The 27,953-nt window shown below is 43.8% G+C and overlaps 1 protein-coding gene across 1 annotated transcript in view; it reads left to right on the top strand.

Moving 5' to 3' along the window:
• The first annotated feature begins 3,643 nt into the window (after positions 1-3,643).
• The window catches only part of CPNE4 (copine 4), a 496,584-nt gene continuing 472,274 nt past the window's right edge, over positions 3,644-27,953 (top strand). Inside the window, exon 1 of the mRNA XM_047876436.1 lies at positions 3,644-4,043. The gene's annotated coding sequence lies outside the window, so the exon portion shown is untranslated. The remainder of the gene's footprint in view (positions 4,044-27,953) is intronic.

Here is a 27,953-nt window from a genome sequence, read left to right as displayed (position 1 = left end):
ACATGAAAAAGAAAAAAAGAACACATTTTGAGCTATAAGTAACTCTGGGGTGGGGGTGGGGGGGATGCAAGGTTTTTTATTTGATCCAAAGCCTCAAAAATAAATCCTGTTATTTCCAGCCATCCCTTTGACTAGTTGAGTATGTTACCATCCTACAGCTTGAAAGAAAAAAAGAAAACAGAAATTCAATTTCAAAACAAAATGCTCACCCTGACTCACTCAGGGATGGATCCAGGGTTTTTCATGCAGGGCATTGACTCCCTGCCTGTTTTTCCCCTTCATCATCTGCTACCCTTAAAAAATGGTATCAACTGCATTGGTAAGAATCCACATTTCTTCCCTTTTGTTCTCTGGCTCCATTCCAGCATTTCCCTTGTCACACTGATGGGTGGAGTCCCTTTCATATTGGCATAGGACAGTGAGCGGATGTCTCCCCTTATGTTATCAAACAGAGACCCGGCGAGTGAATCTACTCAGAGCTGGAGCCTCCTTCGCGGCTTGGGAACACCAGTGGCGCCGTGACTCTGTAGCTTGGATTTAGATCATTTTGACTATGGCTGTAGAACCCAGCAGCTCCGAATCCATGAAAAGGAGAGTTGGAAGGAGGTGAGTGATACAAATAAGGGGATGTTGATGTCACAATTGTTGAAGGGACTCCAGCTGGTGAGCAACTTGCTGTGGAGACAGTAACTGCAACCATAGTTCATTAGCTGGTTATCTATCTTCATTTGTAGAGACGAGCTGTTGATTTTATATGAGAGGTGGGAGTAAATTCTGCTTTATGTGCCCTGTGAAGAGTCTTTTTGAAATTACCTTCAGTGTCATGCCTTGAGAAAAAAAATATCCAAGTTTCTGGAAAAAAAGCTGCACGTGTGTTCTGCACACTGGTTTGCGGGCGACTGTTTGTTTCTAATTAGGGAGCTGCAGCCTGCTGGCAGAGGAAACCATATTTGTCATAAGTTGTGGCATTTCATTTAGTTTGTGTGTCTCTGCTTTTAACATGGGGGCCAGAGATAATTGTACTGGATTCTTCCCTGTGGGTTCTGACTCTATTCTGCTCCATGGTTCATGTGTTCAGCCATTCTTACTTGTCCCTTCAAAGCCTGCTTCCGTTAATATTCCCTGTTCTCTCATTAACTAGTTGTGTTCCCTAGTCTGGTCTTCCTGACCATCCAAATGCCAGGTTTGTTGTAGATATCATAAAAGCTACCTGGCAGGTTGTTCAGAAAATTCGATGGGATGGTCAATAGAGTGCCTAACAGATTGTCTGAAAATAGTACATGCTCAGTACATCTTAATTTCTTTTCTCTCACCTGTAAGAGTTTTGTGTTAAATGATCTCTAAAGTATTTTTTTAATTTAATTTGACAAATGTGTACTGACCACCTGCTAAGTGATGGACATCGAACCAGGCATCAGGGTCACAATCACAAAGAAGACAACAAAACAGACTATCATCTGCCTTCATGGGACTTAAATTTCAGGGAACAAAATCAACATGCAAAGAAATGCATGAGGACTTTCCTTTTTCTTCCCTTCACCTTTGCAAGATCAATTCAGTTCAAACTTCGAGTTCATAACTGAGGCTTTTTTTTCTTTTAATGTGTATTTATTTTTGAGAGAGAGAGGAAGTGCAGGGGAGGGGCAGAGAGAGAGAGGGAGACAGAGGGTCCATACCAGGCTCTGCACTGAGAGTAGAGAGGCCAATGCGGGGCTCGAACTCAGGAACTGTGAGATCATGACCTGAGCTGAAGTACGAAGCTTAACCAACTGAGCCACCCAGGTGCCATGAGGCTACTTAATTAAACCTGAAAGAAATATTTTCTGGGGCACCTGGGTGGCTCAGTCAGTTAAGCGTCTGACTTCGGCTCAGGTCATGATCTCAGGGTTTGTGGGTTCAAGCTCCACATCAGGCTCTGTGCTAACAGCAGCTCAGAGCCTGGAACTTGCTTCTGTGCTAACAGCTCAGAGCCTAGAACTTGCTTCGGATTCTGTGTCTCCCTCTCTTTCTGACCCTCCCCCGCTCATTGTCTATCTCTCAAAAATAAACATTTAAAAAAGAGAGAAATATTTTCTGACTTAATATTTTTACATTTAACGAACATAGGCTGATTTTTGCCCGCTCGGCATCCGTCCCCTCCATGCCTGGTAGGAAGATCCTGAAACTACATTGGAGAACCATCCCAGTGTTTTACTCTCAGTTGATGGGGATCAGTTGGTGCTCTGCTCTGGCTCTGGGAGTGCTACAGAGCACACTGAATGCTCCCAGATGCTGTGGAAGGCCTGGTGCTTCAATGCAATCCCATATCCCAGGGCATATCGATGGGCTGACGTGTAGCCACATGACCCAAGTTTTTCAAATCAAAGTCAATCAAAGGAGCTTCAGTGTACAGGCAAGCTCCCTAAGATCCTGGGGTCAAGGTTTAGTGTTATCCCAGTTCAGAAGGTCTTGAGAGGCAAGCTGAAGGAAGAAATTTATTATTGTATTATTATTATCATTATTATTATTATCATCTTTCTGAAGGTTCTTCCCCTGCCTCTCAAAGACCTTCCTAATTGCCTCTATAGAACCATTAGTGGGGCACCTGCTCCTTATTGTATTATTTTGCCTTCACTGCTCTTTGAAATCGAGAACTCAGGAGTTGGTGAAAAGTTCCTGGCTGATAACCTCTTTACATGAAGAGGGGTCTTCCACTCCTATCTCCCCGTATTCCTGTCCATATTCTATTGTAACATCCTTTGTGTCATCCCAATGTCAGAGACAGCATCTTCTGACCCTGGATTGCATTCTGAAGTCCAATTTGTGATTCTGACAATACTTGAGAGATATGGCATGGCAATATGCTGACAGAATAGTTGTCTGGTTTATCTGCTGTTGCAGAAACAGATACCATGCACAGTGTGTGCTTCCATTGCTCATTCATCTGAATTTGACTTTGAATAAGTTTTGGAACAGGAAAGCCATACTGGCTTCCTCAAGTGCTTCCTAACATGTGGCAGTGGTTACCCCTTACATAAGACAGCATGTTTATATCTATTTTTAAATACAGTACTGTCTAAGTATTTCTGTATCTTATACTTATTTGTGAGATGGATGTATTCAGGAAGACATGTGATGAAGAAAAGTCTCCTCCAGTCAATTATTCATGCATTCATTTACTAAAAAATAAATATTACCCTCCTACCATATGCCGGGCACTTTTGTGAGCCCCTGAAGATACAGAGGTGAGCAATCTCTTCATCTCTGGTGGCGGTTGAGCATCCATCCAAGAAGTTTCCTTGAATGTGTGCAAAAAGAACTATCACTCCCACCCTCTCCCAGATATTAGCGCTTTACTCTGCAATGGAGATGAGGTCTGATCCCTTGGGAGAACTCAATTATGGTCCCCAGGAGTCGGGCGTGAGCGACAGAGCCCAGCGGGCAGCGGGACCTTGGGCGCGGCGGGCCGGTGCGGCGCGCCCCCCGCCCAGGGCCAGCGCTGGGCGGGGCCGCGGACTCGCGTTCCCCCGCCAAGGGATCGCCTCCGCCGGAACCCCCCAGGGGGCGCTCGCGTCGAGGTTTCCCAACTAGTATCTCGCCGGTTGCCGGGAGCATGGGTTTCGTCAGAAGGTGGAAATCTCTCTGAGAAGCTGCCATCTATCTCCCAGCCACCCTCCCGTCCCCGTCTCTTCCTCCCTCCCTTCCTCCCGTCTCCTCTCGGTTCCCTCCCGCTTCCCCCCGTACCTTCCCCTCGACTCTCTGAGTTAACTGGGAGCTCAGCCTCCACCCCCAACATTCCCACCCATTCCCCAGCCCCCATCTCCAAGGATGGAGTCGGGGTTTCCGGAGAGACCAAACTCCCCTCTCTGCATCTTTTCCGTCCGCTGTTGCTAAACTGGCCTCAGGGGACGAGGAGGGAGAGCGTCCGACTCCCCTCACACCACCACCAACTACACCACCAACCACCTCCACTCCAAAGCCGGATTCTGTCTGCGTCCTAGGGGTGGGACACACCTTGTCCCGGACTCGATTCTCTTCTTACTCTTCGAGGTTGACACCTCCAGGTAAGTAGACACCAACTCTGTCATTCCTGTGTTCTTGGGGCGCTAGGAAGGCAAAGTCCTTCGGGGCTGCTGCGTAGCAAGACCAACTTTTGAGACGCCCCGGGTTTCGCTCAGAGTGGCTTGTTTATCATCGTTGTTGTTGTTTCAAGACGCAGCTACAAGCCGTCTTCCATCCAAGGGAACTTTCATCCCTTGCATCTCCCCTCCGCTCGCCGGGTGGGGTGGGGCGCGCGGGGTCGGGAGCAACCCTACGGAGGGGATCGCAGCGCACCCGCTGGGGAGCGGGTCCTGGAAGTCCTGGAGTGGGGAGGACATGGCTGTTTTAGAAATCGGGGAGAGGGCCGGGAGCAGAGTCCTGGCTGAAGTTGCAGCTTCCCCTTTGACTGTGAGACAGCTGTGGGAAACTGTATCGGTGGCCAGTGGCTTGACCTAGCTGCTGTTGGATTTAGCCTCTCAACTCCCCCCCCCCCCCCAGTAGGTCCCAATAATATGTAATTGTGGTCAAGGCTCTCCAGCTAAAAACTAATCAGTAGGCTTGCAAGTCCCTCGATTCAGCCAAGTCCCTCCACGCTCCTTCTAATGTTAGATAAAGTGGGGGGGGGGGGGAGGTGGTAGTAGGGGGAGGAGGCCAGGGGTGGGACCGGAGGGACTACCGAAGCGCTAGCCACGGCCGACCAAAGGGATTGGGACCCCTTGTGTATCACAGAAGCTCGTGAATTGTTAGGGCGGAATCCAGGGAGACAATTCGGGGGCGGTCCACGCCAAGTCAAGTGAGTGTTGATGACCATGCAGTGGGGAGCTGGCTGAACACCGAGAAATACTCTTAGGAAGATGCACTCCTCCTTCCTTTTGAGGAAAGAGGCTCGGCTTTAAGGCTCCAGGTCCCATCCAGCTCTCCAGATCCGACCGCCCCCCCCCCCCCCCCACCCCGACGTCGTTGCAAGACTGGCTTCCAGTCCCAGAACTTGCCAGGCTCCAGGAGACATCGCAGACTGCAGCGATGATCCGTGGTGCACGAGTTTAGGAAATGCATGCCGTGGGGGTTCAGGAGGTGGAGGAAAGAAAGGTGAGCAGAGTAGTGAGGGTGAGGGAGTAGGGAGGAATAAGTGTCCAGGGAAACTTTGCGAGAGAAATATCTGGAGAGAACTCCCGCCCCCCACACACTGACCCACTTGATGCTACAGGATTTCGGTGCCTTTTGGGAAGAGATACATCTGTTCCATTGCACCTGTGCTCAAAACTATGCAAAACCAACCTCTCGTCCTCTTGTTTCTTTTTGTTGCTTTGCCAGGGATTTTTGAAGCACTGCTCTTGATTGTTCTCGGCTCACGTGGTTTTCGTTTTCCTAAACAGCATTTTTTGGCTGTCCAAGGTGTTTAAAGTGTTCTTGAACTGAGACTGAACTGTCTTAAGTTCGAATGAAATATCCTTTTCTCTCTATTCCTTCCTTCGACTGCCCTCTTAATCCCTATTCTCAAAGGTGTTTGTAGATTTTTTTTTTTTTTTGGCTTTAGGTCAGAACAACCCTTCCCCCCCGAAAAATCAACTGTCCTGGAGCACAGGTGTTTCGAATCCATGGCAATGTTTTGTAGTTAGTATACACTGGTTAAACTGCATAGCACATCCCCCCAAGAGCCAAAGGCCAGCAAGAATTTTACTTCTTTTATTTGATGCCCTTCAAGTTTAGGAAGGTCCCGTTTCTTTTTTATTACTCAGCAGATAAGACCCAGCTCAGGACGGCTATTGCTGTGATTAGATAACTTCTGATGTTTTCATTTCCCTTACTAAGCTGCCATTCCCAGGTTAAATTAGTTTTATTGGCCTGTCTATTTTAAAGAAAGACTGGCAGAGTTGCTCTAGCAGATCAGGGGGCTGAGCTCAGAGTAGGTCAAAGGTATTCACATGTAGGGAAGTGGATAAAAATAGGAGGGTTGGCAAATACAGATAGGACACCTGTGTTAATGTGCATACTAATGAAGGCCAGAATCTCCTCGTTTATCTCTGATGGAAAGATTCTGACAGCTTCACAAGATCAAACTCAAATCACATCAAAACTAGGTGATTTCCCCTGAGCATTACATAAAAGGAAGTATCAGTCCATAGCAGGAGCGGATGTTGAATCCTAGACAGTTTTGAATGGTTGGGTGAGAAGAACTTGCCTATAATGTAATCAAAGGTCTACTCATGTAATACTATGTGAGAACTCTCATGGCCATCAAATCTATACCTTTCCTGTGAGTGATCAGCCTCATTTTTAATTTTCCAGACACACTTCCAGTGGAATTTATTGGAAACCGGCCCAGATGGGGTCTAGTGAGTTTCCCAGCATGAGACAACCACTTTACTAGAGCTTCTAAGTATTTCTTTAAAAATAGTAGCTCTGAGGTTTGTGCATTGTATTTTAATTGTACTTAAAAGACTTCCAGTTTATCTCTAGGTCTTTGGTAGCAACATGGCATTTTGCTTGAATGATTGATTTTTTTAGGGGAATCCTGCTTTTAGAGGTTTTAATTAAAAGGTATCTCGTATTAAAGTGTTTCTTGATCTGTATGTGGATTTCTGATTAAAACATACCTCATTCCATTTAGTAGAAAGCAAAGGTGTTATCTGTTTCCAGAGAAGATTTATGTAGTATTCCAAAATATATATACATATGAGCTTGATTCTTGCTATCACCAGATGATTTGAGTCCACCATGACTGAAAACCTTAAGATTATGCTGACTATAAAAAATAACCACAGAAGAAAAAGTGGGTTAATAGTGGAATCTTTGTTCTCACCTGTGTTTGAATCTTTTGGTATCCAACTGAATGTTTTCATATGGTTTGCACCAAGCCTTTTTTTCTGAAGTATAACACTCTGGATCATTATGGCCACTTTTATTCACATAAAGGACTTTTCCATTTGGAAGTAAACATGTTGGACGTGAGTAGTCAATGTGTGTGTCATTAATGCCCCACACTTTCATGGGGATCTGAATCCAGAACAAAGAGTGAGAAGACTGCTTTGATGGCCTCAACCTGCTAGATTGGGAAAAAGGCTCTACACTAATTGGGAAAGTCACTTCATGAGTCTTTGTATTTTTAATCAGAGATATGGCCAGAAGATCTGTATTTCATGCATTTTGAAGAAGAAAAAGGCTAAATTTGTTCTCTGTATTTGATCTTTCCGTTTTTGTCTTGTTAATATTTTAAAACAAAACAAAAACCCCTTTGGATCCATACGGTCACCCAAAGTCATATTGCCTTGGCAACGGTAGTCAGTACACCGGAGTCACAAAATATCAAGACAGGAAATTTAAAATGCATTTAAAATAAAAATGTCACGTGGTTCAGCACTATCCTATAGTGCATTAGCACTGACCTTCCAGCATATAATAATAGAGTTGCATTTGAATCTGCCTTTCTCCTGACTGCACGTAGATAGTAAATAACAGATTACAGGACTTTAAGTTTTTTTTAGGATGTCCTAAAAATTCTATAATGGTTTTTCTTTTGAGGGAAGCGTGTTATGAAAATAAGTGGGTTGGAGTTACAAATCCATTTTTTGGATGAGGTGTTCATGTGGAGGTTGGTGGTAAGTCTGAAATCAAGCTCAATCAATGGATCAGGCATGATGTGCTGTCTTCTGCATGATATCGGAAGTAGACAGTATGTAGTCAGGCCTCAGCACTCAGTTCAGTCAGGGGATATCTACTAACACTTGTGGCTGCAGTATAAAAACGTCATAGTGCCTACATATACTTTTAGTCTTTTCTGTACTAGAAATCTCATTTACGTGGGAGCTTTCTGTTTAGTCTATGAATTACTAAATATATATGATATATAGTATATGTTTTTTCTAAGCTGGCAAATCCCAAAAAGTTCTTTCTTTGGCTGTTGTATTTTTTGGAAAGTCTCTTGAGAACCACTAGCTTTTAGATCAGTAAATATTGAAGGCCTGAAGGCAAGTGTTGGAAAGTTGAAGAAAGTGGTAAGGAAGGCTTATTTGGGAAGGTTCATTCCAGTCCTATGACTTTGTACACTCCGAGGGGTGAGGGAACCAACTGAGGGTTGGCCTGTGGTGGGTTTATTTCTCAACTTGGACAACAACTGTTTCTCTTTGAATCTATGACTCTCGAACTGGAAGAGAGCTTGGGGATAATCTGTTGACTAGCTGTTTAATTTGACAGATGTGGAAACTAAACCTTGGAGAGCTTGTTCAAGGTCAGGGGACTCAACAACCCTCCTGATTATTCCTTTCTCTCTATATAGACTTGAGTTCCCTGGAGATAATGACTGTAGTGGCGCCAGTGTCTGGTGCCATGTGCACTGAAAATCTTTACTGAGTTGGGGATGGTGGGGTGGGGGGCTCCCACCTCCATTGCAGTATTTGGAAGAGCAAGCTTGGGACTTACTACTTTGCTCTCTATTGGAGTCAGTGCAATATTTACCCAATAGATGTGATTAAATTTGTACAAAATCATTGTCTGCAGCCATCTCTGTTAATGTACATGTTTTGTGAAGAATTGTTCATGCACAGTCTTAGGTTTTCTACTTTAAATGTCATAACTGAATCAATAAAGTAAACAAAGAGATTTTATGAGTGTTTATAGTTCCAGGAACTCACAGGGGAATCTTTTTTTCCTGTTTTAAATTAAAGGTCCATTCAAAAAGAACACATTCTAAAATGTTTTTCTATCATTGGCTCAACATAATATTTCTAACTTTGTACTTCTTATTACTTAGAGAACTAGAAACATTTCTCCTTGGAAACATCAAGGGAAAAATACAGTATTTCTGGTTAAGCCTAGAAACCTTCTCAGGTTTAAGGTGTATTGACTAAAAGACCTTCCTTACCCAAAAGATTCCAAACCTCTGCAGGTCAGTTCATTGAGCTTTGAGGGAGAGGAGGAACAAAATTATGCTAGCAGGGGTCCAAGGTGAAGGCAGCCCCCAGTAGCTGTTGAGGCAAGGGGGAAGGGCGGGAGAGAGTTGGCATTAGAGTGGATGGACGCTAGAGGGCGCCGGAGCACCGGCAGAGCCTACCTCCTGGGACCATGAACCCGACTTCTAGGCTTGGGGATGGGGTTTGACTGAACCTCAAAGATGTGCTCAGGTATGAAATACTGGTTTTCCCCGTGCCTCTGACTCTCCAGTCCACATTGCATCACTTCAGGGAGAAGACAAAGGATTTTGCCTTCAGAATCCAGTAGGGCACTTCCAGTGCCTGCTTGGGTTGCCCAGTGGCTGGACAGCACGCCAGCTCTTTGGATTCAGGCTGTCTGGAGTCTGACTGCCCTCTGTTTCCTGACACCAGGACCTTTTGCCAGTGGAAGAACTCTGGGTTCAGAAAAACTTCGTTTAAATTTGGGGCTTATAGTTTTCAAGCTTCAGACAGAGTGCACCTGCATGAGTGTTAGCGTCTGCAAATGGGACTAGTGGTGGTTGGTGAATGTTGGAATGTTTAAAACGGTCCAGTATTTTAGCCAGCAGGCAGATGACAGTTCCTGCGTCCCTTCTCTTAAGAGTTCTCCCAAAACTTCATCCTTTCCTTTCCATCTGAGCTTCCTTCTGTTTCCACACCCCCACCCCCTCAGCAGAAGGGTCTCATTTATCCATCTGTTGAATAATAATTGACCACATCCTTTATGCCAAAACCTGTGTTAGGCACTGGAAATAAGTGTGATGTTCACATTTTTGGAAGTGCAGGCTTGAGGGGTAGACAGGTGCGTGAGAACAGGCATTAAAACCTGTGGAGGTAAGTGTAAGGAGAGAGATGATGAACAAATGATGTGGGTTAAGAGATAAGAGAGTCATTTGCTTTGTCTCAGAGAAACTGGGGAATGGTCCCTCAAGTCCTTTACACTCAGGTGTTTTTTCTTCTCCCTATATATCAAGACACATGGTCTGGAGGGTGATTCTGAGTGAGAGGAAGGATCAGGGTTGGGGTGTGGGGGCGATCTCCCTCAGTGTGAGCTTAGGTTTGTGTGTATGTTTAACAGAGGTTCTTAAATCCAGTCAGCTCACACCGCTGCCCTGTGGATTTTAACCGCATCTATGTCATAAGATAAATGACTATATAGTAGACTTAATCCATTGAAACAGCAAAATGATTTTTAAAGGAAACGGTAGAAGAATGACAGCAACAACAAGAAACTGGCCACTAAATGTGGGTCTGGAACAATCTGAATAAGGATTCTATTTTTAAAATATTAAAAGATGTATTCAATATAAATATCAATAAAAAAGAAAAATTATACCGGAAGGAGAATGGTTAAAAGAAATGTTTTATCATTATCCTTAAAGCGACAGAAAAGCTTTTAAGTTATTTGGAGACCCTGGGGGCCCAGGGAACCTGATTGATGTCTTTGTTATATTTTGTACAGTTATTTTAACAAGTAACTGAGAGACAAAAATTTCAGTGACAAAATGGAAAAGTCAAGGAGGTTTATATGTGAGATCTTGTTGATATGAAACCAGGGATGGGCACTTTGGGCCATGTGTGTTAATCTTATCTGCTAGGTAGATCTCTAAGCTTCTAGAGTCCATGGTCGGAATTCTGTGACTTCACTGACTGTGAATCATATTGGGAGGAAAGTCCTGATAAGAGGAAAATGGTAGAAATCGTTGGTTTGGTGCAGGCAGAGCAGAGTGAGCAGCTAATAATATTAAATTACAGCGCATGGCCTGATTGAATTTTATAGAGACACGAAAGGAAATGCTTCTTATGGAATCAAAGAATGTAAGAACTAGACAATCCTATAAAATTAGGCTCACCCCCTTCCATTGTTTTGGATGAGGAAACAGAGGCCCAGCAAGGTGAAATCACTCACATAAGCTGTATGGAGGTTGAGTTAGAGCAAGACAGAAGTTTCTGCATCCTTTGTCCTGGCCCATGCTATACTCATCCTTCCTCCCCACTTCGTGCTTCAGGAGAGAGCAGCACCCCCGCCCCTGTCTTGTTCATGGCTGAACCACGAACAGCACCAGCCATCTAGCCGTTACTCAAAAAATTTTGGTTGACTACGTGAGCGATGTTATTTCCTTCTTCCTCACTCTTATTTAGGAATGTGCCAAGAAATCACTAGGTTGCAATGCAATTTGGTAAAGACAAATATTTGCTGAGTTTTGTTATGATATGGGCTTAAGCTTTGAAGGTAAGCAGACTTGGTTCAAATTCTGGCTTTGCCACTCAATAGCTATTTGGCTTTGGGAAAATTACTCAATGTCTTTGAGCCTTATTTCCTTGGGGATAAAGCTATATAAAGTAGCAGAGGACCTGCATCACAGGTATGTACTAAGTGTTAGTTTTTCTTAGTCTCCCATTCTTCCTCTCTGTTCTTCCCAGAGAAGATTTAAAGGAGAATACAGTACTTTTTCCAAAGTGATTTTAATTTATTTCAGATAGTACACATTTATCTTGTATAAAAAGTAAAATTATTTCACTGTGTAAGCATAAACACGTATATAATCACTACAAATGAGTATTCTGTGGGTTAGATATTATTAGTCACATTTTATAAATAATTGAGTCAATCCCAAAGCACTAGCAACAGAGGGGGACTGAAATCTAGGGGGCTCCCACTCCAATTCCAAAGCTGGGTGTTTTTTTCAAATTCGTGTTTCGTATGATCTTTGTTTCTTACCTATCCTTCCACAGCTGCTTCTCTCAAGAAGGCTCACATCCTCTTCTTCACATGTCCTCATGGCCTGGCTGCACCCACTCCCCTGGCGTATTACAAGCTTTTCAGGGTAGTAGCTGTGTAGTGCACATCTTATGATAACTCCAGAGTGCCTAGAACCTTCTGGTACACGGATAACTCTCTCCGTCACCCTGTGTGTGTGCCCACCCCCTTAGCATGTATCCTGAATCTAGGCCAAGTTTGTGGGTGGTTACACTGCACATTGAACTTGCTCAAAATCAACCCTACAGCGTCTCTCATTTATTAAAAATACTCTTGGGGCGCCTGGGTGCGCCAGTTAAGTCAGTTAAGTGTCTGACTTCAGCTCAGGTCATGATCTCACAGCTCGTGAGTTCGAACCCTGCATCGGCCTCTGTGCTGACTGCTCAGAGCCTGGAGCCTGCCTGCTTCGGATTCTGTGTCTCCCTCTCTCTCTGCCCCCTTCCTTGCACTCTGTCTCTGTCTCCTTCAAAAATAAACACTAAAAAAAATTAGAAAAAAATACTCTTACTATATTTTGATCGTTCTGTATTGTGTAATCTAAATTAACATTTGAGGTTTTACAGATCTACTATCGACATTGTCTATGTAATACAATATATGTTGCACTTGAACAACTTATGGGATTTATTTTGAAGATTATTTTGACTGTGTATGAGTTTTATTTCACTCATTGAATCATAGCCCCTACCTAAAATGTGCTCCATTATATTTACAAGGCTATACTCTGTGCTGTATATAGGTAGGTAGAGTTATTAGTGAAAAGCATGAATTTTTCGCCAGGGATTCCTGGGTTTGAATCCCAGCTCTGCTTAATCTCTTGAAGTTCAATTTCCACAGATGTAAAATGAGTAATGATAGTGCCTATGCCCGAGGATAGCTGTGAGCCTTGAAAGATATAGTGCACATCTGTGGCATCCCAACTGCCCATCAGATTTCAGGCACATGGAAATTGCTCAAACTGTAACTAGTATTGGCTGGTGGCACCCCTCAAACTTGGGAGCTTGTGAGTAATGACCCTAATGGTAGTGGTTTGCTGTATTGCAAAGGGGTTGTGAAAAATAGGAGTGTGTTTATGAAAGTATGATAGAAATCGGCAATAAAATGTGTGTTTTCCACAGCTACTGACGTAACCACTTACCTTTCTCCCTTCCCTCTTCTCTGTTTCTACCCACGAATTTTATGCCTAGACACAAAGATGACTCAAGGGGTATGCTGGGGTTTCTCTAAGATAAAACTTCTCTGTTCCTGCTGGTTCCAGCTTTATTTCTGATGCAAAGTATGTTTAGCACTGGCCCCCAGATACACAGCTAGAATACAAAATCAATCACTGTGCCCTGCAAGGTCCAGCAACAGACATTTATTGTATTTGACTTTATGTATCTTCCACCTTTGTTCAAATAAGATTCTAGACTGCAAGCAATAGACAACATATTGGGGGTTCTCTGCTATCAAAGTCCAAAATGTTGCTAGCATAAAATACTCTTTTCAAAGAGACCCAATGCAGGTCTTAAAGCCAAGTTTCTCACACTTGAGGACAAATCAGAATCTCCTGGAAAACTTGTTACAACACAGATAGATGTCTTCTGGCCCCCACCAGGTTCCAATTCAGTGGGTCTAGTGTTAGAGCCAATTAATTTGTATCTCTGACAATTTCCCAGGTGATGTTGATGCTGCTGGTTTGGGGACCACACTTTGAGAACCAAGTCTTAAATATTCCCTTTATTTAGACAAACTGTGAACTTTCTATCTTGTGTGGTAAAACCGAGAACAGCGTTAGTGGTGAAGAAAGGGATCTGACATTTACTGAGCAACTATGACATTTGCCATGTGTCAGGTACCTCAGCGGGCACTTTATGCATATTGTCCTATTTAATCCTCATAACTGTCCAGCCAATCAAGTCATAATTATGTATTGAGACCCCATCATGTATCATGCTAGGCTCTGAGATATGGGGTGAACCTACAGACATAATCCTGACTTTCTGGATATTATGTTTCAGCAGGGAAACTTGTTTGAGCAGATAATTATAAGGGTGGCTAGTCTGATGTATAGAGTATAGAAGACCAGAGAAGCTGAGTAACTTGGCTAAGGTTACACAGCCAATGGGAGAGGGCACAAAACAAACTTGAAAATCATTTTACTTTAAAATATCTATTCTTTCCACTAAACCAGAGGTTCTTAGACTTTTTGGTCTCAGGGCTCCTTTATACCCTCAAAAATTATTAAAGATCCCCAAAGAGCTTTTGTTTAGGTTAAATCTATCCACATGTACTGTATTGGAAATTAAAGGAGTTCACCTTCTTAGAACAGCTGCACTAGACCATGGTGCAAATAGTGCCATTTTTCTTAGATTCTCAACCCTAATTTGTTTTGATGACTTTTGCAGCCAGAAAAGATGAGACTCGTCACATCTCCTCCTATACTTGTATTTTTTTAAATATGGGAGCCTCTCTTAAGCCTTAGCCTGTATTTCTAGTGATGGCAACTTCCTAAAGAAAAGGCTGATCTGCTTTGGAATTGCGTTCTTACATTTTTATGTGTGTAAGTATGTATGTGTATGCGCATTTATGATAAGGAAAAGCCAACAGTTAAACTATCTATCCCAGAACAAACTGAGATGTGGTGGCTTTATAATTCCTCGAAGGATCTCTATCCCAGCCAAGGGCATTTAGAAAGATACGGTCTGTGAATGTTTGTGGCATGTACTGCCTTCAGGGTTCCTCAGGGCACATGCCACCAAAAGAGAAGTCCAAGGAAGCAAGCTGAGGGCTCACTCCTGCTAACTCCTCACAGTGGGAGGAAGAGATGATCGATTAGATTCCAGTGCTGTGGCTTTTCTGTGTAATGTTGGCGGCTGAGTTGTGTTTAATTATGGGATAATGACTGATTCCATCATTTTTATTCATTACCTAACGGGAAAGAGGAGTCCTAGTAGATACTTTCCTTTGGTGTTTAATCGTCCATGGTTGTTCAGACTTGGATGCCCTGGTTGACTCTTAATGCTTTATGGCATCGTTAAGTTTTACTGAGTAAAATCAACCAAATCAGAGCTGACGTAACTCAGTGTGGTTCTCAACTGATCAGTGAATTCAAATATTCTTTTATTTTTCACAGAAACCAATGAACTCTAAGGGAGATTCTGCAGCAGAGTTAGGGCAGTGATTTAGATGTAGCAGATCCTTGGATGAGAAATTGGAAAGAGGATGTCTTCTGGTCCTTTGACTGTTATGTCTTTTTGACAGCAAACATCTGGATCACTGGTTCACAGAGAAACTTTAAAAATGTTTATCCAGATGTTTGGTGTCACAGAGGCACATCCCACAGCCACAATAAACAAATAAAAAAATGTGATGCTAGGTGATCATTTGTCATCTTCCTTAAAAGCTGAAATTTGACATGAGGCATTTCTGTGAGTTGACCAGACGCAGCATGGAGTCCTTTATACCACATTTCTGTGTACAGAGCACATTCTGCTAGGTAATTATAACTTTGTGAAGGAATTCTCTTTCTGGAAAGCAGCATTTGGAGGATGGTCTAAGGCATAAATGAGTGTACCTGCAGGTCACATCTTTTTATTCACATCAAACGGGAGTCTGTGTGGTATGCCCCATGAGGGGCCATCTCCTGGGAACCCTTTCAGCCAAGTTTTGCATGCTGTTTTTAAGTTGTGAGCTTCTTGCCCCCAAATTCTCAAATTCTGACTCAGTGGGCTCAGGTGAGCAACCCTGTTGGTTTTGTAGATTGCTGGGGCCGCTTTTGAGATCTCCTTTCTCCAAAGCAGACACAAAGAGGGAAGGATCCTCGCCCCCTGTTCCTCACCCACCCACCCACCCTGTCCAGGGAATGGGCTCAGGGAAGACCATACCTGCTTACTGACCCTTTGAGTTTGCCCTGTGTCTGCCTTTCCAACCAAGATAAGCAGCCCTGCTTAGACTTGCATCCAGCAGGAATAGATGGGAGTTATTGTCTATAGGGACAGAATGATGGGAATCTGGGGATCTGCCTGATAATCCTAGGAACATCATCTTTCCTAAGCTGGGAAAAAGAGACATCATCCGATTAGGGAGGCTCAGTGCTTGGTTACTTAGATGAAAACTTCTTTCCCTGTTTGTTTGGATGAGCAAGAGCAGTTCTATTTGTGATTCCCATTCTTCTCCGGTGTTTTATGGGTAATTATAATAGCTGGTTACAAAGTTCATTCTCAAGCCCAGTGATTAATTTTATGACTATTATTCTAAATTCACTTTCTGTTATATTATTTAAATCCTTTTTGATCAGCTCATTAGCTGTTGTTATTTCCTGGAGATTCTTCTGAGGGGAGTTCTTCCGCTTGGTCATTTTGGATAGTCCCTGGCGTGGTGAGGACCTGCAGGGCACTTCCCCTGTGCTGTGGTGTATAACTGGAGTTGGTGGGCGGGGCCGCAGTCAGACCTGATGTTTGCCCCCAGCCCACCGCTGGGGCCACAGTCAGACTGGTGTGTGCCTTCTCTTCCCCTCTCCTAGGGGTGGGATTCACTGTGGGGTGGTGTGGCTCGTCTGGGCTACTTGCACCCTGCCAGGCTTGTGATGCTGGGGATCTGGCGTATTAGCTGGGGTGGGTAGGCAAGGTGCACAGGGGCAGGAGGGGCAGGCTTAGATCGCTTCTCCTTAGGTGATCCACTTCAGGAGGGGCCCCTCTTCCGTGGGCCTCTCGTCTGCGTTTGGCTCCGGCGACTCTGTTCTGCTAATCCTCTGGCGGTTTTCTAGGTTATTTAGGCAGGTGTAGATGGAATCTAAGTGATCAGCAGGACGTGCGGTGAGCCCAGCGTCCTCCTAAGCCGCCATCTTGCCGCAACCCAAAGTTCATTCTCTAAACAAATTGTTATGTGATTTTTCCTTTATAAATACTTTTAAACTTCTATGAATCTAAGGGAGGTTTGAGATTAAACAAGACCTGATTAAGGCAAACTTGAGATCTTCAGCCCATTGTCAAATGAGATCCACTAAGGGCAGGTATCAGCAAAATGTAGCCTGTGGGTCAAATCCAGTGTGCGGACTTTTTTTGTAAATAAAGTTTTATTGGAGCACGTCATACCTGTTATTGCCTGTAGTTACTTTCATACTACAATGCCAAAACTGGGTAGTTGTGACATAGAGTATAGCCCACACAGCTTTCTATCTCGCTCTTTGTAGAACAAGTTTGCCAGTTCCTGCACTTGGAACATATTTCTGTTTGGCCATCTCTAGACAGGAAACATACATAGACTTAAAAAAAATCCAAGGAAATATTTCTCTGAAATATGGACTATAGACAAGATATCTAAATGATAGAATTTTCTTGCCATGCATTATGAAGCTCTTATACCCAGTAGGTGTTCATGGGTGAATGATTGTGAGTTTCTAGATGAATGGTTTATGATCTGGGTCCCAGGGTGCCTGGGTGGTTCCTTTGGTTGAGGGTCCGACTCTTGATTTTGGCTGAGATCATGATCCCAGGGTTGTGGGATTGAGTTCCATGTCAGGCTCTGTGCTGGGTATGGAACCTGCTTGGGATTCATTCTCTCTCTCTCTCTCTCTCTCTCTCTCTCTCTCTCTCCCCCTCCCTCTCCCCCTCCCTCTCTCTCTCCCTCTCCCTCACCCTCTCTCCCTCCCCCCCCTTTCTCTCTCCTTCTCTCTGTCCCTCTCCCCTACACATGTGCTCTCTGTCTCTTTCTGCCTCTAAAAACAGAACAACTTTATGATCTGGGTTCCATTTCCCCATTTATGAAACCAAAGTATCTGATCTGATCTCTAAGGATCTAAGGATCTTTCTTGCAAGACTGTTTTACATATTAGAGAGAGCGAGGAGGCAAGACAGCCTTGGTGCCTTACACCCCAGTCTGCCAAAGTGACAGCCATAGCCTCTTGAGTCACCATCAGTCATATTCATTTAGCATCAGCTGGAGTTATTACACAGGGTCAAAAAAGCACAACAGTCCGCTGTCACAGTGTTATCGGGTGTCCTACATGGAGAGAGACACGGGGATTTAACAGTTGAAAGCATCAAAATCATGCTTAATGCTTATTCTGAGTCATTTCAAAGAGATGGGCTTGAAGAACATATTTATTGTTCATGTTCAGCAGCTCTTAGTATAATCTTGGGCACGTGCCAGATGTGCCTGATGTCCCTTTGCTCGCATACCACAATCATAGCTTGAGATCACACACTCCTCCTGGTTTCCAAAACTGCTGGACAGGGGGGTAGAGAGCTATTGATTGATTACTTGGTGGGGGATGGAGGAGGGAGAGATGATGGTAATCTTCTGGCTTTGACCATCCTCCACCCCTCAGGGGGAAATAAGAGATACATCATCCTGGGACAAGGGGTCATGCTCTGTGGTGTGATTTGGGTCGCCGACTTCTGCTTCAAAGCATATATTGTGCTCCTCTTTAGGAACGGGAGTTCACGGTGTCCCCTGCCTGAGGAACTAGCCAGGGTTTCCATGTGCTCAGTTCCACAGATTTGACCACGGGGTTATCATTTATTAATTCACTCATTTGGGAGGGTGACATGCTGCCTTTGCCGGGATGCGAGCAGAGCCTCAGCCTCCGTGTGCGCATCCTAGGCTGCACCCGGTTTTCCTCTCGGGCACTCCAGCATCCGGACCACTGGGTACTGACGGAGCAGCCCTGCCTCCTGCCCCTCGTGGTAAGTGACTTACTCAGTGGCAGGTCGGACAGCTGAGAGCAAGCAGGATTACGAGCAGCCCTGGGAAGGAGGAGGGGAAAGCCTGCTCACAAGCTCTTGGCTTTTATGTGTAGGACCCAGACCACTTTCTCCCATTCGGAAAGGGGAGGGGAGGAGCACCGGACAAGGCTGACACTGGCACCTTGCAGTTTGTGCCACGTTCTGACTCTGGTACCCTGCAGCTCCTTGGGTGCTGCATGGGAAGACTGCCTGGTCCTTCTGGCTGAGGAGCAGAATTTGCTTCTTTCTAGGATGCTAGTTTCTGAGAGCATCTGATTCTTAGAACTTCTGAAAGCCATTAGTCTTAGGACTGGATGCAGAGTGATTGCTTTTTGCTCTGTTGAAGTATGGCTAATGTTGCAGTGCGGTAAAGTGGCAGATTGTGTCAAGCGAGGGCATTGAGGCAAATTTTCCTGAGCCACAAGTTTCATAGTGGTTGACTCTATCATTCTGGTTTTTAAAGTAAGTGAACAAATCATATGCATATGGATTGTAAACGTTCCTTATTCCTTTATATGTGTCTCTTCCTCGGTCCCAGTTAATATATATTTACCTTCATTTGTCAAATTTGTTTCTCAGATGTGTTGTATCACAGACTGATGTGTGATACCATGTCTTTTGTTTTGAATCCCATTTATTTAAATCCTTCATCTAAAACAACAGCTCTCTGAGCACTTCTGCTACTCACTACCTAGGGCGTAGATTTCATGTGCAGTCAAGGCAAAGTCTCAGAGTAGACGTTCCTTTTAGTAAGAGACAGCACTGTTTCTGCTTGGAAATGAAGATGCTGATATTCAGCTTCACAGAATTGGACATATTTAAAACTTTACCATACTTTCTTGCTTGCTTTATTTGTGAATGTTGATCCTTGCGCAGAGAACCTCAGAGCGTTTCCTATTTTCTTGTTTCACATCTCCTTAGGAACGTGCAAAAGGAAAGGTAATAAAGGACAATCTTTTCAAGATGAAACATGATTCATAAAGGTGACAGCCATGCCATATGTGAGCAGTGATTAACAGCTGCAGAGTCTGCTAACGGCTTTTTAAAAATAAAGTGATAAAGCAGATTTTCCCATTATTTCGTGTTTCGGGGCTTGCTCAAGTGCATCGCCCTGATTTTTCTCGGCTTCATTTTATTCTGTAGCAATCGAATCACTTGTGTCCTCACGGTGCTGTATTAGGGCTTAGTTAAATACTTCACGTATATCCTTGGTCATTCTTCCAGTGATATTTTAACTTTCAAGACAATGATGTGGTATATTAAAACTACCCTCTCTAAAGCCACTCATTTTATTCCTATGGAGTGCATTTGGGCAGGCAGAAGGGAGAGCATTTCTAGGCTTGCTCATTTGGAATTGGTTTACTTTAATTCAGAGCCGTGATGGCAGTGGGCATGGGCTTAATGAAGTGTCGCAAGTTTAAATGGCCTTCCCCTGCTATCACCAACAGATATAGGCTGGTGGGTACAGACAGGCACAGACTGTTCACCTCGGAGATGCGAGGTGGAAGGGGAAGAAAATTCAGTTGTCATCTTAGCAAAATAGGTTAATTCTAGGAAATGCATTTTCATGAAATTCAGTTGTCTTTGGCAAACTAACCGAGCATTGTTTTCCCGATTGATAAGCCCCCAACAACCTGCCTTACATAGGGTGATAGTTTTAATCTTGTTTGGGTCACAGTTCTCTTGGAGAAGTCTACTGAGAGCTGTGGACTCTCTCACCTGAAAGGCAAACACACCTACTCGTATAATCAAGTCTGCTTCGAATTTCGGGGGTGTACAAACATCCCTGGGGCATAGACTATCTCCTTTTCCCCATCAAGAACTCCTTCACTGACTCTTCAATGGATGTGTTTTCCATGGCAAATTTCTTTTTAAAAAATATGTACATGAACGTTTATAATGTTGTGGCATTTCTATTAGAGGGAGAAGGGAACAGTAGAGACGGAGATTGTCTTGGGAAGTCCAGAGCTGCCTGGGATCTTTTTTGGGGGTTACCACAAAGAGCTGTGCATTTGTTGAGAGTTAGACTCCAACCTTCCCGTGTTGTCTGGGACACAGTCTGAATTGAGCGTCTGGGTCCTTGGGGGTGCTTGGAGGAGGTGCAATGGCAGTGCCTCAGGGGGTTAGCAGTGAGGGAGGCATGGCTGTGTGCCAAAGAGTATCCTCAGAGGCACTGCCCTGCCCCCACCCCATGGAGCCTTGGAGCCCTGATTCCCTGATGGGCTGCCCAGGGAACCAGTGGACTGAGTGTGTCATGTGACACTGTGGCACAAATAAGAGGACAAGACCTCCCTCTGCAACTCCTGGTGCAGGCCAGTGGTGCCTCAGCCTTCTGCCCAGACATCCTCCAGAGCTGTCAGCCCTGAGCCATGAAATGCAGCTTTCCTGGGTCTGACTTCCCAGGATCGGTGGCACTGTAACCTGCAGGAGATGGCAGGTGCTGACCAGTGAAGCGAATCAGCATTGGACGTGGTTTACACACGGCTTTCTGCAGGTGCACCAACAAGCCTGGGACTAGGTGCTGGGTGCCCTGTAAGACACCAAGAGATATTTTGGAACAAGAAAGGGTATAGTATAAAAATGGAAGATCCAGAAGTACAAGGGTAAGACTTGTCCCCTGTCCCTTCTTTTTCCTTTTTTCTACCCCCCTCCTCCCACCTTTTCTTCTATTTTTCCCTCCATTTTTCTTGCCATCCTTCCTTTCTTCCATTCTTCTCTTCTCCATCCTTCCATCTTTCTTTCCCCTCCTCACTTTCTTCCCTCTTATCACCCTTTTCTTCCATTCATTCTTCCTTTCCTCACACCCTTCCTTTAAATCAACAGACGTTTCTAGGTATCTCCCGGGTGCTATTGGTTTACTTTGCATGGAATTTTATTCCCTCTCCAGTCCAACAGGTCCACCTTCATGCTACTGTGGGACATTTTTGTTCTATGTTGTTACATTTCCCCTACTCGTTCCTTCCTTGTTTGTCTTCCTGAATTACTAGCATATATTGAACACCTACCATGTGCAAATTACTGCGTTAGAGAAAAAAGCTTAAACAATTATGGACTTTACTTTCAAGAAGGTTAAGATCAAACTTAGGAATCGAGACATGAGTGCATGAGAAGCCAGATAATAGTGTACCAGTTCTGTGATGTCACGAAACAAGAATGCAAGATGATGCAAGGCAGTGTGAGCATTATTGCTAGATGAGTGGAATGAGAGACATTTTGAGTTCCGAGAATGGAGCATTTTTTTTTTTTTTGTGGGATGGATGGGTTTCGGGAAGTCTTATAGAGAAGTAATACAAACTGGGGTTCCAAATAGGATTTATTATTTGAAGAGGAGAGAAAATTTCAGTCCAGGAATGGGGACTGATGTAAGTAAAAGCTCAAGCAGCATCTTTTTTTTTTTTCCGCCTTCATTTTCCAACAGAAAGTTCCAGGGGAAGCTGTTTTCCTCTCCTAGTGCTCCTTTTGCTTCTCTTTTCCCGAGCGCAGTGCCTTATCCTCTCTAGTTTCCATATCACCACCCCCCCCAGGGGCTCAGGGGAATCATTCAGTTTATCTCAGTCAGTCCCTGCCTTGATCCGTAGATTGGTTACCTTATGCTGCACAGGAAGAGCTACTTGGAATGGAAGTCTAAATTAAAGAGAGAGCACTGAAACCTATTTCCCCCTCATAGTTGAAATCACAGTCTTTAATTATTGGCGGCTCGTGGATGAGCCAAAGCACCACCCTTAGGGCTACTGGTCTGACATGCTGGAGATCTCAGACAGCCAGGAAGTCAAAGATCGAAGTTGAATTCCTAGTGTGGCTGGTCCAATATGGTAGAGTCCAATACAGTATGTAATGCTTAGCATGTTGTTAGAGGTTTTGTTTTTTGTTTGTTTGGTCTTTTTAATGGCAGCAGCTCAGGGTTGAAAGGATCTTAGAGATTGTCTTAACTTTTACATTGTTCAATACCATAGGTCAGGAAACTCTCCTGTTTTTCTTGTTCCTTGATACGTACATTTAACCTGTGTTCTTGGATGTTTCCATAGTTAATGCGTGTCTTATGAGCTGAAATGAATTCATGCTATTTACTTCCAATATCTAATCCAGGAAGGAGTATTTTATTTTCAGGTGTCTGACGAGCCCTGTTCCTAGCCTGATGTCTGGGTCTTTCCTGGCAATGACTTACTTGAATGAAATCTGACTGATACACTGTGGTGACGGTCTAGCCATGGAAGTTGAAGATTCTAAATTTGTTCGTGCTGAAGCTGGCATTTCTCTGTGATTGTTCCATCCAATCCTTTTAACAGCTTACCCTCATCAACAGTATTCTTTAGGAGATATGGGGAGGCTGGAATCCCCTCGCCTTGCAGCCTTTTGATTTTTGTCCTTAAGTAAAGGAAATAATTGCTTCACCAAATATTTGCTGGCTGCTCCAAAAAGATATTTTCTCATTGGCACATTACAACTGATTATTGAAAAGCTCACATTCAGGCATCATATATTTAACGTGTGTGTGTGTGTGTGTGTGTGTGTGTGTGTGTGTGTGTGTGTGTCTGACGAGTTAGAACAAAGGACTTCCTTCCAAGGACAGTATGGTGATTTTTAGGGTCTATTTTATTTTTCCTTTCCTTCTTTCATCAGATGAAATCTGGTTAAAAGGGTTATCTTGTAGAAGAAAGAAAGGCGAGATGGCCCTGGTGGTAAATGGAAGCCTCGCTATCCTAGAAGAGCATTGTTAGAAGGCAATTTTGAAATGTTTTATTCAATTCCATGTAATAAATAAGGGAAACTTAGGTTCAGAGATATGTAGTGATTTTGGCGAAAGTGATTTGGACCAGCTCTTTAGCAGATTAAAGAAAAACTAAGATCTGAGTAGAGATTCTCAGACTCTAGGAAATAGTTTGATACACAGAATCTTTGTACCCTATTATCAAAATATGTTAGACAAAGAAAGCAATGATAAATAAGTTAAAATATTTGATCAGCAGAATAATTTAAATAGTCTTGTTCCACATTTCATTAGGAGTGATTTAACAGAATTTTGAAGAAAAATTTTAAAAATGGAGGATAAAATATTTTTCAAGAATATAAAAGTTTTCCACAAAGATATATAGGGTCTGTTTGAAAAATATTCTTGGTTAAAAAAAGCAATCAGACTTCTTGCACACTACATTCTCATACCATGTTATAGTGACTTTGGAGGTATAGAATACTAAGCTAATTAAAAGCTATCCAATTGCTTGAAACTATTAAATAACTGTTCTGTGAAAGACAGAAACCAAGAAGACAATATATTAAAAAACAATAGAAGTGTGATCCTCTCTATAGACCATGGGATGTAATCAAAACTGTAATTAGTCTCTATTTCCTACTCCCAAATGCCAATGTTAGACCAGAAAAACAGATTAAAAGAGCTTCTGAATCAAAAACATTTTAAGAAAAAAAAAAAGGAAAGAAAAATAAAAATACCCTGGATATTGAGGAAGGAAAAGCCAAGTGGTCTAATGAACAAAGCCATCATTTCTAGCCCCTGCTAGGTAGTGCCTCTGCCTGCTCTTTCCTCCTCAGCTGCCTCTAGCCTTCACCCCAATCACTGGGATATTCAGAATGCCTGACCCCTGTGTTCCATAGAAGCAGGATCTCAGAGAGATGAGGAGAATGAAGTGGAAATTTGCCCTGGGGCTATTTTCTCTACCCTGTCCTCTAAGAGAAGGGTCTGAGAGTGTGCACGGAGAGCATCATTTCCAGCTCTTGGTGTCTTTCCAGGGCATTCCAGCCTGATGCTTTTGAAAAAGGGCTTTCTTTACAGAGCTGCAGCTCTGTCTCCTGATAGCTCTTTTTATGGCTTCCACCACGCTTAGAACTCTGCTCCCTTTTGAGAGGGCAAGGCAGTACAATGGTGCCCACTTCAGGAGAGGGAGGTGCAGAATGAGTCTCCCGGCAATCGTGCACAATTTGGCTGAGCTTCAACTCGGACTTTGTTTCCCACTTCTCAGAGTCATTACTGTCATTGGCCCTCAAAAGTTATTGATCACCTATATTGGTTGCATTATTGGAAGCAGTATTACATACAGGTTAAGAGCACTGGCTCTGGAACTGGGATACTGGGGCACAAATGTGGGCTCCTTCACTTGCAGCTGCATGATATTGGGCAAATTACTCATTCTTTTTGTGTCCCAGCTCCATTAATCATCAGTATAGAGTAATAAAAATAGTGAGCCCTAACTCTTAGGTTGTTGTGAAGTTATTAAACGAGAGGGGCTTTAAAGCACTCTGAATAATGCCTGGCATAGAATAATTGCTCCTTGAATCGTAGCAATTATAATTTTAACCTGTGGGGACTCTGGCCAAGGGTGTAATATTACTGACAAGAAAAAAAGTCCCTGCCCTGGAGGGATTATGGTATAATCAGGAAAACAATATTTTTTACTCATGAAGAAGGAATTTGGTCCTGTGTTCTGCTATCCGGTGAAGGATGAGTTGTTATGCCTGGTGGTGGGGGTGCGGTGTATACTCTCCCTCCTCACAGTCTGGCAAGGATGGAGCAGAGGTAAAGCCTCTAGTCATGTTAATGGCTTCCAGATCTTAGGCCTCTGAGAAATCCTGTTTAGGTTTGTGACACAGACATAAGCCAATATAACTGACCAAAGAAATACAGCCAATGTGAATTCCTAAATGTGCTCCTGCTATTGAGGTCTTCCTTTTGGTGGTTGTATCCCTTTGGTATCCTGGGAGAAGGTAGAGGGGGAGGCCATTCTGGTTTTCAGAATATTCTACTAATTTATTAATCTCATGATGCCATGGGAACTAGCATTTGGGGCATATCTTAGGATGAAGCATCCAAGCTCTGGATAAGTCCCTTCTCTTACTGCATGATACCAGTTTTCTCTGTTTAATTTTCTTCCCAGGGGCACCTGGGTGGCTCAGTCAGTTTGGCATCTGACTTCGGCTCAAGTCATGATCTCATAGTTCGTGGATTCGGGCCCTGCATTGGGCTCTGTGCTGACAGCTTGGAGCCTGGAGCCTGCTTCTGATTCTGTGTCTCCCTCTCTCTCTGCTCCTTTCCCCCTCACACTCTATCTCTCTCTGCCTCTCAAAAATGAATAAATGTTAAAAATAGAAATAAATCTTCTTCCCAGCTCCATGACAATCAAGGGTAGAGTCAGAGGAAGGATTTCCCACCCTTGCCATCTTGGATTCTCATTTCTGTTTGTCCAGGAGCGTCCCATCTTGGTGGCTTTTGCAACCCGTGTGAGTGAGCGGGGGCTAAATGAGTCCAATCTAGCTAGCCACCAGTTTTAATGAATAAAGCTTTTTTTGGAACACAGCCACAATTATGAATTTACATACTGTCTCTGGCTGCTTTTGTGCGACAGTGGAAGAGTTGAGTAGTTGTGACAGAGACCATGTGTCCTACAAAACCTAAGATAAGTGCTATCTGGTCCTTTATAGAAAAAGTCTGCTGACCTTTGACCTACAGAGCAGACAAAAGGAAGAGGGGGAAGTTTTTGTCCCAAGACAGTATAGGGAAGTTGAGATCATCAACTGGTTCCCATTCAGGAAAACTGATGTTGCTTAAGCTGTAGTATATAGTAACGCATCTAATTCCAATCAAAGTTGCCCCTAATAATATGCCCCATGTTTTTCTCATCACAAAAAATGATATGAAATACTCCAGTGGTGGGAAATTTAATGGACTTCCCTGAAATGGTTTCCTGTTTTTGTAGCTATGCCATGCTGGCTGTTACAGTGTCAAAACAAAGCTGTCCTTTGGGATTTACCTTGCATATTTAAGTGTTGCCTCTGAACTCAGTGATTAGGCTCCCCTTCTCCAGCTACTAGAGCCCCCTTACTCCTTTGAATGTGTTGAGTTTTTCTGGGCCACCAGCTACATATGAAGTATCCTTAAGGAACTCACACCATGGCAGGTGTCTATGTTTCCCCATACTGTCATTAAAGGGACCAAAAGGAAGATGGATTGTGAAATCAATTTTTTTTTTTTTTTTTTTTTTGGCCAATAAATCTTGCTTTGCAAGGAGATCAGAGATTCAGGAGCCTTTCATTTTCCATAGGTAACTGACTGTACTAAGAGGTTGCCAGTCTGATCTCAGCTCTGTGACCATTCATTTTTGTGATTTTGAGCAAACCCCTTCCCAGAGCTTTTGCACAGGACTGTTCGGTGCACAATGAGGCCTGTCTTGGCCTGAGATCTGGGCCTCTTCCACTTGTCAGGCTGTTTCTTCACCGTGGCTCAGGACTGCCTCCATCCAGATGGGGGCCATTTCTAATTTGCACAAAGGCACCCTATGGGCTAGTGGCAGTACCTGGTCTTTTCCTCTTTCTGAGCTTCAGATTTACTGGCCAGGAGAAACTATGCTAGATGGTTTCCAAGGCGTCTTTGAACTCTTTGATTTGAAGGCCTTTTGAGGCAGTCTGTGTGGCTGGCTAAGCAGTTCTCTTCATGCTCTGTGGTGCTCCCCTACCTGGGGTGCCTTTGAAGTCAGCAGAAAACATCGTGCGCCAGGAAATGGGGCTTGGAGAGAGGAGAGCTGCAGGGTTGCTGTGAGGACAGTGTTGTGTTGAGGCAACTATTGGTTATGAGAGGTCAAAGGGGTGTCAGACCAAAGGCAGGTGTGGCTAAGTCTGGCCTGATTCTGCTCAATATTGGAACAGTAGACTGAGACCAGAGCCCCTCTACCTCCATGCACAAGGGAAACAGTGACATGTGCGTAAGTATCAGGTATTGACAATCTCTTCTCCATGACCAGATTATCTGGCCTCTGACCATAGACACTTTGACATAAGTGTGACCTGATACCTGATCTGAGCAAAGGGACAATGATAGTTAAGGAAAGACCAACAAGATGGTGGGACTCACTGGATTCAGAGAACCCTTTAAGGAAAGAGGCAGCAGGTCTGAGCATCCTGAGCATTTTGACCTCAAACCCCAATTCCCTCAAATTACCAAGGTGATTGGTAAATTTCTCTTAAAACCCTGTTTTGTTCTGTTTTGCCCTCACTTTGTTGAGCCTTAATAATCATCACTCAGGTATTTGTAGCTGTGTAGGCATGGTGCTAAATACTTTCTTATCATCATCTCATGTAATTTAAACTTCATAAGTTAGAGGTGGCTGGTTCTGTCTGTGTTTGGCAGAAGAGGAAATTGAGGCTCATTGAAGTTAGATAACCTGTCCAAGGCTGTAGAGCTAGAAAGTTCTGCACCTAAAATTTAAATCTAGATCTTACACTCAGCTGATACTCCTTTTAAATGCTATGCCCTGACGCCTTCCTACATGACCCTGAATGTGTCTGATTTTATTGCTAGTGCAATGAGGAGCGCCTGGATGGCTCAGTCAGTTAAGCCTCCAACTTCAGCTCAGGTCACGGTCTCAGGCCTCATGGGTTCGAGCCCTGTGTTGGGCTCTGTGCTGATAGCTCAGAGCCTGGAGCCTGCTTCGGATTCTGGGTCTCTCTCTCTGCCCATCCCCCACTCATGCTTGCTCACTTTCTCTCTCTCTCAAAAATAAATAAACATTAAAATTTTTTAATTGTTAGTGC

The sequence above is a fragment of the Prionailurus viverrinus genome, chromosome C2 (assembly GCF_022837055.1).
Source record: "Prionailurus viverrinus isolate Anna chromosome C2, UM_Priviv_1.0, whole genome shotgun sequence".
NCBI classification, from domain to species: Eukaryota; Metazoa; Chordata; class Mammalia; order Carnivora; family Felidae; genus Prionailurus; species Prionailurus viverrinus.
The sequence above is the reverse complement of the archived record's forward strand: the minus strand, read 5'-3'. Positions and strand labels throughout refer to the sequence as shown.